We start from the raw sequence: 13,322 nt of genomic DNA, 5'->3' as shown, positions 1-13,322 counted from the left end.
TTTTATTTATTTTTTTATTTTTATTTTTTTTTTAATAAAGTTTTTGGCATTGAAGGTTCCATGAAGAACCTTCAACACACATGGGACCTATTCATTGCACATTGTTTTGTTTTTTTAAGTGGAAAAAGTTTCTTTAGATTATCCAAATGTTCTTCACAGTAATAAAAACAGAGATTCTTTTAATAACTGATCACAGAAGGGTTCTTTGGGGAACCAAAATGGTTCATTTTGGAACCCTATTTTCAACAGTGTAGCCGAAAACCAAAACTAAATCCACAAATAAAGTTTTGTTAATTAAATTTGGGTAATTTAACTCGGTATTATGTTCACAACAAGTTGTACTACAACAGGTGAACCAGTTGTAGTAAAGTTCAACAAGCCGCACCTCGATATTTCAGCTGAACAAATTTTACATATTGCTACTCATTAGTTTTGGTGACATTGAAATGCATCAATGCCGCTAACATGCTTACTTGTTTTAGATTATCCATGTTGTTTACATAAATCAGATGCTGACACAGTCAAAACACAACACTGAATACAGTTTTGGTCAATGATTTCGGCCCTACAAATCTATTTTGTCCAAAAAACAAAAATAATTTTTTGGGTTGCATCACTGCTTGATTGATTCATGCATTGATAATCATTCATTTTGTTCATGATGCATTACTGCAGTTTATAATCAAACATTTTTGCCTCTAGAATGTTAATTTTGGTCAATTGTAAATGTTTTTAAAATAAGCTCATAAGGTCTAATCCTAAAATCATAATTCTGCTTATCCTTTTTTGGACATTGGTTAAATTAAAACATCCCTGCTGCTGCTGCTTTGTCCTGTAATTGCTGCTCGCAGCTATATTTTTCTCTTCCTTTTCTGAGCTCCTCTCTAATAACCTCTTGTCTTCTTTCCACAGGTGGTTGGAGAAGGGAGGAGAGACCATGGTATGGGAACAATAGGTCATATCTGAGGTACGATATAGTGGGATGCCTCTGAAAAAGGTTGGATTGCTGTTGATTGCTGCTCTCTGACAAAGTGCAAAGTTGTCTCTGTGATAGAAAACAAGCTCTTGTTGGCTTCTATACTATAAACTCTCACGTATATATCAAAACCATTTTGTATAGTTGGACCCAAAGTAGTTTTGGTTTATAGTGCCTTTCTGTGTGCTGTTTATATGGCGTATAGCTATCAAAAAATATACCCCCTTTAAATGCCATTTTTATAGAAGGGAGCACTTTGAAATTTGACCTTCAGATGTAGCTTTGTGATGTCTCATACGTTTTCTCTTGTGTTTTGTAGTGAGTGCACTGAGATACAGGAATTAATTCAAAGGCCCTTTGAGTTTTCTACCATAAATTGAAGTTATTACCTCAGGGCACCGGCCAAAATTACTCCCTCTGCAAATTATTTATATTTTCCTGTTTTAGAAATGAGCCGAGGTTGCAGACTAGTGCCTGATTAGCATAATTCAGCGGTATTCACACATCTAGTGATATGCGGCAACCAGAAGTAATTTATTTTCAATGAGAGTTGGCAAGTTTTGCCAATGTTAGTAATGTGGGTGTGTTCAACTACAAAAGTTGAGAAAAGTCTTGCTTTATGCAAATTAGCAGTAGGAGTTAAGACATTGATACTCTAGGAATTTAATTCTGAGTGAGTTTGATTCATGTATTCATTTTGTTCATGATTATGCATTTCTGCAGGTTATATTCAGACATTTTCCCTGTAGAATGTTACATTTTATTGCCGAAACAAAAAACTCTACTTCCATATTTAATCAGAAAAACATGGTATTTAAACTGCCAGTAGTTTTCAAAAGCTGTGGTGAGTTGAATGCGATTTGGAAAGTAAGTTAGTTAGTTGGAAAGCCTACTACAATCAACAATATAACCACAGTGATGTGGGTGCTTCCAGTGATAAAAATAGAGAAAAATTACTTTATGCAAATTAACAGCAATGTGGTGACAACCAATAGGAGTGAAGACAGTGAAGCATGAGATCAATGTCCTGAAATACTGAATCAATTGAATTCAGAGTGAGTTTGATTCATGCATTGATAATCATTCAGCTTTTTTGTGATGCATTATGCACTGCTGCAGTTTATATTGAAACATTTTTCCCTGTAGAATGTTACATTTTATTGCTGCAAAAACTGATTCCTTGTCAAATTAAAAAGACATGCTATTTTAACTAAATCATTTTCAAAAGCTGTGGCAAGCTGATTGGCGCACCATACTGGACAGCCCAAAACAATCATCTATATAATCACAGAGAGGTGGGCATGTCCAGCAATAAAAGTTGAATGAAGTGTTACTTTATGTTAATGAATAGCAATGCTGTGACTACCAATAGGAGTGAAGACATTGAAGCATGTGATCCATGTCCTGAAATACTGTATAAGTTGCATTCAACATGAGTTTGATTTATGTATTGATAATATATGAATAACAGCACTCAAATGCTAACGGGAAATGGTCATTTTTAAAAATTTCAGTACCGAAGTCGGTACTTTTGACAACGCTAATTGATAATCATTCATTTTGTTTATGGCACAATATGAACTTTTGCAGTTTATATTGAAACATTTTTCCCTGGAGAATGTTACATTTTGTTGTGAAAACTAGTTCCTTGTCAAATTAGAAAGACATGCTATTTTAACAGCGAATCATTTTCTAAATCTGTGGCAAGTTGAGTGCATCAATTTGGAAAGCCCACTAAAATCATCAATACAACCATAGCGATGTGGGCGTGTCCAGCAATAAAAGTTGAGAAAAGTGTTACTTTATGCAAATGAGCAGTGATGCGGTGAACTACCAATAGGAGTGAAGACATTGATACTGTAGGAAATGCATTCTGAGTGAGCTGGATTATGCATGGTGCACTTCTGCCATTTAAATTCAGAATGTTAATTTTTATTGCTAATTCATTGTCAAATTAGAAGGACATGCTATTTTAACAATGGCATGTCTTAACAAAGCAATCATTTTCAAAAGCTATGGCAAGTGGTGCACTAATGGTGTTAGTATATATTACTATGTGTGTATGCCCCATTACTCCGAGCGTATATGAAACTACCACAGGGTATCAGCCAAATTAGAGGCTCATGTATTTTGATCTTCATTCAAATGAGGGTTTGAGAGATCATACTAAATGTGGCTGTGTGGGATCATACAGTTGTAATGTATCAGGGCGTATGTGATTCAGCTGTGCGTGTGTGTGTGACACATTTTTATCCTGTGCTTCCACTAAGGAGCAATTAGCATTCATTAAACCGTCAGCCACACTTCACTGGGGGAGTGCTCTCATTTCACCATTTGATTTTCCTTTGTCTACAAATAGAACAGCACAAAGAGGACTCTGGCTTGGAGGCACAGTCTGTCAACTGGGAGTTTGGTGAAACCACTGGGCGAACTAGTTGTGCTCATTAAAAACCTTTGGCTTTTTGTCAGTTGGTGAACTTTTATGTGGATGCGGGGCTGTTGTAAGCGGTGCCAAATATTGCATATGTTTAGAGTAAACAGACGTAGGCTAATGTTTTGTGTACTGAAATTTGCCTGTCAGATGTTTTGTTTTCTAGTAAACCTAGTAATTTTTGTTAATGTGAGGTTCCTGCAACAAATATTGACATCAAAATTTAAAGGTGATGTGTGTAATTTCTGTGCCACTTGCAGAATCAAACAGAATTGCAAATTGAATGCAAACACGCTGAAACAGTTGCCTTGACTACCCTAAAAGAGGTGGTTGAGCCAATGGTTATTTATGAGAAATTTGAGAATGGAATTCGACTTACTGAATTATGCATATTGCGTTATGCAAAAATATGTTTCAAACAATAGTATGCTACATTATTGTCACATGATCTTGTCACATTGCATTTATAATTTCTGCAAGTGATGTCATGATCTGTCATCATCTTTCTTATTAAAAGTCATCAATTTGCATTTTTTATTACATTTTGTGTAAAAATCAAGCGTAGCATTAGTTCTGGCAGGTCACGTTAGTCAAGCTCGCATCAGCTGACTCTCAGCTGATCCCCATCTACCTATAGGAATACGACACCTATCTAAGCATTCATATATAAGGTCCCTCAGTATTAATCAGCAGTTTTCGCATTGCTCAATAGATAATTACCCTCCCCCATCCCCAGCTCCTCCTCTGTCAGTCAGATTCAGCCTTCTGATTATCCTTTGAATCAGACTAATTCTAAAATGTGTACATAAAATGATTGAACTTTAACGATATCTGCAATACATTTATGTTGGTTATGTCAGCACCACTATCGTCAAAATGATAGATACTTAGCATAAACTTTGGTTTGGCGGTATGGTTCTGTTCTGGGCAAAAACCTCCCTGCCCATCCATGCAGCCTGTCATGAATGAGCAGGGAGAGCAGCAATAATAACCCCCCTAGGGTTAACAGAACAGAACAAGGCAGATATCATTAATGTACTTAATGATATTTAAGTATAACACTTTATTCAAGATAAAGGAGTCTGATTAGCAAGGAATATCAGAAAGCCAAGTCCTGACTGTGGCGAAAGGAGGAGCTGGGGATGGAGGAAGATGTGATCGGCTGAGAATCAGCTGATGCAAGCTTGACTCACGTGACCTGCCAGAACTAATGCTAATGCTTAATTTCTGTTCTGTTTTCCCTGGGGGGGAGGGTATCATACCGCCAATCCAAACTGTTTGCTAATTGTCAATCATCTTTGATGATAGTGGTCCTGACAGAAATGTCCTTGTTTTTGGCCACTCCAAAAATGAGTCAAAATAGAGATAAAAATCAGAGCTGATATTACTTCCGGTTCATTCTTCACACTGCAAATCGAAGGTGTCAATTTGTGATAGCATACTACCATACTAAGCTTGCTATTTCTGCCATATATGATAACAGTCAAGTCACGTGCATTGCAGTTTTGCATGCAGCATGATCTGTTGTATACTAGACATTTTGGCAAATTTAACAGGTCATCTGTGTATTCTGTTCATAAACAAAAAATTACAAATCAGACACACTGTAAACCAGGGGTGCCCAAACTCGGTCCTGGAGGGCCGGTGTCCTGCAGAGTTTAGCTCCAACCCTAATCAAACACACCTGAAGCTAATCAAGGTCTTACTAGGCATACTAGAAACTTCCCGGCAGGTGTGTTGAGGCAAGCTGAAGCTAAACTCTGAAGGACACCGGCCCTCCAGGACCGAGTTTGGGCACCCCTGCTGTAAACCATGCCTGTGGCGACATTTCTGCGAAAGGATATTATGTTGCTTCTTGCACGTTTCGCAACACTTTCAAAGTGAAATTTCCAGTGATGAACTTGATTCTGGCAATGTTTCATTCCATTGGTTGTTGTAAAATATTTGAAGATATTTAGTGTTACATCACTTTCTCATCCACGGTTCCTCTGCAGTGAATGGGTGCCGTCAGAATGAGAGTTCAAACAGCTGATAAAAACATCACAATAATCCACAAGTACCCACACCAATCCAGTCCAACATTTAACATCTTGTGATGCAAAAAGCTGTGTGTTTGTAAGAAACAAATCCATCAAGACATTTTTAAGCCATTGTTTCTGGCTAAAATAGCTCTATAACTATTATCCATAATCTTGCTTTCTCCAGTGTAAAAGTGATGTTGTCTGAATCAGGAGAGAAATGTGCACAGGTCAAGCACTGTTTATAAGCAAAAACAGCTCTAAACGAATATGTCACTGGATTTTGATGTGAGAGGACAACAGGGGATGAACTTTTTCAATGGATGAAGTGGATTATTGTGATGTTTTTATCTGCTGTTTGGACTGTTATTCTGATGGCACCCATTCACTGTAGAGGATCCATTGGTGAGCAAGTGATATAATGATGAATTGTATTTTTGGGTGAACTATTCCTTTAATTTACAATTTGCCCCTGTAATCATAATTTGTATGAAAAAGTATAAAAATCGCTGCTGTTTTACTGCTACTAGTGTTGCATTCAGCTGGAATTATATTGCAATTTGGAGGGTTGCAAAAATGTAGGTTGAGACGTAGCCTGGGTTGAAATAATATACATACTGTAAGAGTAGCATGTTAGTACACTATTCTCAAAGAACAGATTGCACTCCCATTTTGTATGTGTTTCTACTAGTGCTAGATAATTCATACCCTTCACCTTTAAATGAGCTTAGCGGTTTCTTCTTTGTGTCTGTGCTGTCAAGATAGGAAACACTTTTCTCATATTGATCGTGTTCAGTGCTCCTCCAGTGCATCTCCTCTGTGTCACTGCTGCCTCCGTCTCTTGGCTGGATTGTGACGTTTGATAGGTTAAAGGAAAGTCTCATTTCCTGGTCGGCCTGCCATTGGCTTGATGCTCCATGCTTGCAGGGTATTTTGCTGTAGAGGTTACTTAGACGGCCTTCAGGACTAATAGTTTTGAAAAACTGGATCTCTTTGAATGAGGCAATATCCATTTAAAAATAACAGGGCCATTTCCTGGAATCAAGGCGGAATCAATCTCTCAGTTTTTGAAATTTTTCCATTCATGTTTTAAAAGTAAAGACAGCAAAGTACAAAGACGTTTCTCTAGGAGGCATGCGACACCATGATCTTTTTCTTCAGAAACTTTGCTAAGTACACAGTGATGGCTGTCCTGTTATGCTCTCAAGAGGCTGATTTGTACTAGAGTAAGAGTAATCATCAGAGACTTCATCTTCTGCTTATGCAGAGCTGCTCTGATGAAAGAAAAAACAAATGAATGGCTCTCATTGCATGAAGCTAAAAAATAAGAGTGTAACAGCCCTGCTGATTAGATTCTGCTATTTTCAAAAGCGAGTTGTGATTACTGTAACGATTTAACTGTGATCGTCTAATTGAACCTGAACAGTTGTACAATACATTTGTACAACTATTGTTTGAGTTTTTCTTCAACAAATCTGAACCCCTATATTGGTGCCATATTTATGTTTTATAATTATAAGTAAAATAATAACATTTTGTTTCACTACATCTGTTATTTTAGTTATTGTCTTTGTTAATATTTTGAATCAAGTTTTTTAAGGTTTAAGTACTTCATTACTGAAAGCAATTTTTTATATTTTTAGTTTAAGCTTATGTTAACAACACCGATACACATGGGGTTAAACTGTCAATGTAATGTTAATGTAGTTTAACTAAAATAAATTAAATCTGAAATAAAAATGAATAAAAACTATATAAAACATTAAAAAAACTACACCTAAAAAATGACAAAGCACAACAGAATGACTAAAACTTTAAACTTAAAGGGATAGTTCACCCAAAAATGAAAATTACCCCATCATTTACTCACCTTCAAGCTATCCTAGGTGTATATGACTTTCTTCTTTCAGACGAATACAATCGAAGTTATATTAAAAACATCCTGGCTCTTCCAAGCTTTATAATGGGAGTGGATGGTAGCCCAAAATGTTCAATTTTCAAAAGTCCAAAAAATTGAACCAAACCATTATAAAAGAAGTCCACACGGCTCCGGGGGGTTAATAAAGGCCTTCTGAAGCGACGCGATGCGTTTGTGTAAGAAAAATATCCATATTTACAACTTTATAAACCTTAATCTCCAGCTTCCGCTAACTGTCGTATGCGCATTCACGAGAGAATGGCGTCCAGCGGATGACGTAGCACGTAGGCAAACGCAGTGACGAATGCGGAAGCGCAGCGGAGAGAGCGAAACAAAACACTGGTCACGAATTAGTAGTACAAAACGAGGATTTGTAAAGAAAAATGTCGGAGGATTTCAATATAAGCCAAGAGGACACTGGTTTTCCTTTGCTGTATGCAAAACTTGTTTCTCGCGAGACTAGCATATTCTCACCGGAGTTTACGCTACGCCTACGTCATACATCATCCACTGGACGCCACTCTCTCGTGAACGTGAGTACGACAGTTAGCGGACGTTAGAGATTAAGGTTCATAAAGTTGTAAATATGGATATTTTTCTTACACAAATGCATCGTGTCGCTTCAGAAGGCCTTTATTAACCCCCCGGAGCCGTGTGGACTTCTTTTATAATGAATTGGTTCAATTTTTTGGACTTCAAATTTTGGGCTACCATCCACTCCCATTATAAAACTTGGAAGAGCCAGGATGTTTTTTAATATGACTCCGATTGTATTCGTCTGAAAGAAGGAAGTCATATACATCTAGGATGGCTTGAGGTAAATCATGGGGTAATTTTCATTTTTGGGTTAACTAACCCTTTAACATTAAAACAGAAAATATAAAAAAAGAAAATAATTAATAAAAAGTATAATAGCATCTTAGTGAGGCTAAAATAACACTGCAACCGTGTGCTTTTTTTTTTTTACATGATTAAATTAGAACAAGAACAAAACACATTTTCTGTTGATCTTCATGCAAATCTGACAGAAAACAGAACATGCTACTGGCTGTCATGACAACAGCAAAGTTTAAGGTTTGATACACAATCAAATAAAATTTCTGATCTGTTCAAATCCAATGCTGCTTGCTGAGTTGATTTTTTTTTTTTTTTGTTCTGGCACTGTATGGTATGGACATTGGCAGCAGTCTTGAAGAGACTATTTTGACTTTTAAGGCGTTATGATTTCTGACGTTTACAAGGCATTGTGGCTGCGACCCTAAACATTTATGATGAATCATAGGCGAATCTAGACACTATTGAAATGGCTTCAGCTTCCATTTGTCATCTCAGCACCACTATCTGTGATTGGCTCTTAGACGTGTGCTAATCTGTGGCCCTCATAACACTGCAGTAAAATCATAAAATAAAATGCAATCAAATGCATATAATTATATGGTGTTCATTTCATATATATATATATATATATATATATATATATATATGGTGTTTATTTCATATATATATATATATATATATATATATACTGTATATTCTCACAGATACCACCAATATATATATATATATATAGTGATATTATATATATATTGGTGATATCTGTGAGAATATAAAAGATAAATTTTGTAGAAAAAGTGATGGTGTCTCTGTGAAAGCATAATAAAGGCTGAAAGCTGCATGCCTCATCTGTAACTTGGTCAATTATTCTCTCTTCATCCTTTGTTTTGTGCCAAACTGACTAGTGAGTATAAATTAAGCGTGGGTTGCGTGTAGGCGTGCGTTGCGTGAGAAGAAGTTGCGAGCAGTTATGCGTTGGAGCGTGAGGGCAGGTGTGTGGAGGCGTGGGTTGTGTGTAAATTACGAACTCATCATGGCTTGTGTGTTGTGTGAGCTTTACAATGACTGTGGTGCTGCTTTATGGCTAGTGATTTTCCTTTCACACATGCTTTGCTTCTTTGTGCAGATTAACAGCTTTTTAGTAGCCTCCTCCTCATTCCTGAATCCAATAATCAATATTCCAGATCAATTGGATGTGAATTAAATTAGGTAATTAAAGAAATGTCGTATTGTTGTGGTCATGGCAGAGAGAATGTAAGATTCATGTTGGCCAAATTGAGATCTAGACTCTTAAAAGTAAAGGTTCTTTATTGGCATCGATGGTTCTATAAAGAACCATTGACACACATGGACCCATTTCAATGCAAAATTGTTTCTTTATAGTAGAAAAAGATTCTTCAAATTTTTAAAATGTTCTTCACACTAAGAACAGTTCTTTAAGAACTGATCACTGAAAGGTTTTTTGAGGAACCCAAAATAGTTCTTCACGACAAGCCAACAAAAAAAGTTTGGTCTAACTTGAAGAAATTATGACAGAAATGTATTACTATTATACAACCAGGATATATTTCATCCGTGTTTTGATCTATACAGATCTGTTGTGCAGCTGCTGTGATTATTTGACAAACAAACAATTAAATAAACAAATAGCAACATTTTGTTATGAATTAATTGGTATATTTTCATTTGATTTAGTTTAATTTTGTAGTGTGACCTTTTTATATGAGTGCAATTATTCTTATTCTTATTATTATTATATAATTATTATAGTTTATTTAGCATGTTTTGTTTTATTTTATTATTTAATTTTATTTTGTGTGTGAAAATGGCTTAAAAAAACAGTACTTTTTAATTCGAAATTACTAATGAAATGCTTGCAGTGGTGTTTCTAGGTTTGACAGTCAGGCTGTTTTTATCCAAACAGGTTTTTCAGGTTATTAAGCTGAGCAATAGAGTGCAACAATGTAGTTCTAGCAGTAAAAAAAAATAATTTCATTTAATCCATGAAGAAACATATGTTTTTTTTTGTTTGTTTGTTTTTTAATAGTATAAACCTAAATGTATAAACCTTTCATGACAGATCTTTTGTGATCTTTGAGGTTAAGAGATGGTATATGCATAAGTCAATACTTATTAAGACTTATTGTTTATTGGTACATGGTCACTATTGCAACATTTGCAACATTGCAAATGAGAATAAGGGCATTTTCTTCAGCAATATTGATATGAAAATCTGTATTTTTCATATCAATTGTTAAATGTTATAAATCCCAACATTGTAAATTCCTCATGTTTTTTGATGCAAGTAAATATTAGAAAATAAATATTAGTAAATAAATATTTTTATTTAAGTAAATATTAGATTGTGTAACAATTAGAGCTGTCAGTAGATTTTTAATCAAATTAATTACATTATATGCTGATTAATCTAATGTAATTAATCGCATATGAAAATTTGCAGAGAAAAACAACCAAATGCCCCAAATAAATAACCCAGAGACATTTACGTAATTATAGTACTTTATAAGGATGAATGCATTCCATTATGCACAATGTTGTTTGCAAATATAGTTGGTCATTTTGGGTATTCTATGGATACAGAAATGTAAATAATATAAGCATACTTTATACTGCAGAAAAAGTAGCATGGTATTCTGAGCATGCCTTATATGCCTTAGTGTAGTGCAGTAGGAGTAACAAGATCATACATATTAAACTGTCTAGAAGACATGTCAGTTTTTCTCCATTCATATCCTAAAAGAAAAGATTAAGTGGACTTTCACAGGGTTTTAATCTGATCTCACGTTTCTGCCTGTCTGTAATGAATTAGCTCTTTTTGTAGTGTAAAATTCCACTGACATAAAAAGCAAAATTTGTAATGAATATCTCAGGGATTTCTAAAACCCTAAACGGTTCTATAAATGTACTCAATAGAGTGACTTTGCAGAGCAGTTGCCCTTGAAGTCAGATTACATTTAGCAGGGATGCAGAAAGAGCAGTTAGCAACATTCAACAGTCAGAAGTTGAATGGCTGATAAATAATATAGCGGATGACCTCTCGACCTCTGGAGTACGAGTGGGCCGTTTGACCCAAATCATGGCATGAGTATGTCACGGTAACGGTAAATATCACAACGGTGCTTTATATATTCAATAACCATGTGCAAATGCCTGTGTTTGGATGTTTCAGTAAATCAAATGCTTGACAATGGAAAGTACTTCATCTCGTCTGATTATTTCCTCTTTTTATTTGGTGCACAAAACAAAAGATGAGATTATTCATGTCAAAAGAATAAAAATGAGCAGGAACATAATGAACTGGAGACTGGCGTCAGTGCAAAAACAGTTTGGCATTATGAAATACCTGAGGGGAAAGCAGTAAAACTAATATTACAAAATGGATAGTTCTGATTCAAAATGTGTTTGTACATCTGTTGCATTTTAAAGTACTTTAGTGGCATGATTGTGTTTACATATAATAATGCCAATTATATGCATTATTTTTTCAAGTAAAAACATGAAAAATAAATATGAAATATAACTGAAATGAAGAAAAAAAATTTAACAATATACACTACCATTCAAATGTGATTTAAAAAAATGATAGTAAAGACATGTTGTTAGAAAAGATTTCTATTTTAAATAAATTATGTTCTTTTTAACCTTTTATTCATCAAAGAATCCTGAAAAAGTATCACGAAATGAAAAAGAATGATTTCTAAAGGATCATGTAACACAGAAGACTGGAGCAATGATGCTGAAAATTCAGCTGCGTATCACAGAAATAAATTATATTTTGAAGTCAATTCAAATAGAAAACCATTTTTTACTCTATTTTTAATCAAATAAATGCAGCCTTGATGAGCAGAATGGACTTCTTTCAAAAACATTAAATAGGAACACATTTATGGTATATATGGTCATATTGGCCTGCTACTTTGAGGTTATGTAATTGTGGACACAGCTGAGCCGATTTGAGAAAGAGGTGAATGTTAGATCTTGCAAAAAGAGAGCAGGGCTGGGGAAATTCAGCCTCAATACCTGGAGTACTTATAAATAGCTTGAAAAAAAATTATAACCCTTCATGAAACTACTGCACTTACTCTGGATCTGTCCTACATTCAATTGTTTTGCATTTCAGAGGCTTTCTTGGAAAGTAAATATGTAATTTGTAGATGGAACAAATCGCTACCTTGCACACTATACCTTTTCCTGACAGCTTTGTAGATGCATTTTTGTTGGATGTAGTTTCCAGGGAGGTTAGGCAACAGAAAGAGAGAGAGATGTATTTACATTAGTGTGGTGTCGCTTTGAATTTACGGTTGCAGAAAAGCTGTGTGTATTTCTCTCAGGCATTGAGGCAGTATGTTTATGCTTTTATGACTGACAAATAACCATACAGCTAAAGAATCATTGTTTAAGCTTCGGATTATAGAGATTTCCAAATTGAGTCGCAATGCTGGAAAAATAAACAATTGTCAAAAAAGCCTGCAGCTCTCAAATCCAGCAGATCTGGCTGATATGTGTTTATTCAGGGAATCGATACAAAGCGGAGGTAAAAGAGTAATTGATTTAACATATTGTGTGCACTGCCTTTACACTAAACTAAAGAAATCTTAAACAGAGTGTGTGTGTGCTTAAAGGGGTCATATGATGCTTTTTTAAAGATCATTATTTTGTATATTTGGTGTAACAGAATATGTTGACATGCTTTAATGTTCAAAAAACACATTATTTTTCAAATACTGTACGTTATTGTAGGTCCTATATGCCCCGCCTCTCTCAAACGCTTCGTTTTCAACAAAGCCCCTCCTTCCGACAAGCGCAGTCTGCTCTGATTGGCCAGCTGACCCAGTGCATTGTGATTGGCCGAACACCGCAAGCACTCGTTGGAAATGTAACGCCCCTTACCATAATCGGGAGCTTCATCTTTCAAAATAAATGTAAAGACAGTAAATAATGTCATTAGTTTTACCATCAGTTCAAGCCCGAAAGGGGAACAGACACAGTAATGATGCAGTACACAAGCCGCGGTTAAGACAGCTGACTCTACTGTGATGTGACGCTGTCTCTCTCTCTCACACACACACACACGCGCGCGCGCGCGCACACACACACACACACACACACACACACGATGCGCAA

At 35.5% G+C, this 13,322-nt stretch overlaps 1 long non-coding RNA gene across 1 annotated transcript in view; it reads left to right on the top strand.

Moving 5' to 3' along the window:
- The window catches only part of LOC107674783 (uncharacterized), a 194,474-nt gene that overhangs the window by 96,805 nt on the left and 84,347 nt on the right, over nucleotides 1-13,322 (top strand). The window contains exon 2 of the long non-coding RNA XR_001632538.1: nucleotides 913-967. This is a non-coding gene — a long non-coding RNA (uncharacterized LOC107674783). The remainder of the gene's footprint in view (nucleotides 1-912; nucleotides 968-13,322) is intronic.

Source organism: Sinocyclocheilus anshuiensis, unplaced genomic scaffold, assembly GCF_001515605.1.
Source record: "Sinocyclocheilus anshuiensis isolate Anshui unplaced genomic scaffold, SAMN03320099.WGS_v1.1 scaffold680, whole genome shotgun sequence".
NCBI lineage: Eukaryota > Metazoa > Chordata > Actinopteri > Cypriniformes > Cyprinidae > Sinocyclocheilus > Sinocyclocheilus anshuiensis.
The sequence above is the reverse complement of the archived record's forward strand: the minus strand, read 5'-3'. Positions and strand labels throughout refer to the sequence as shown.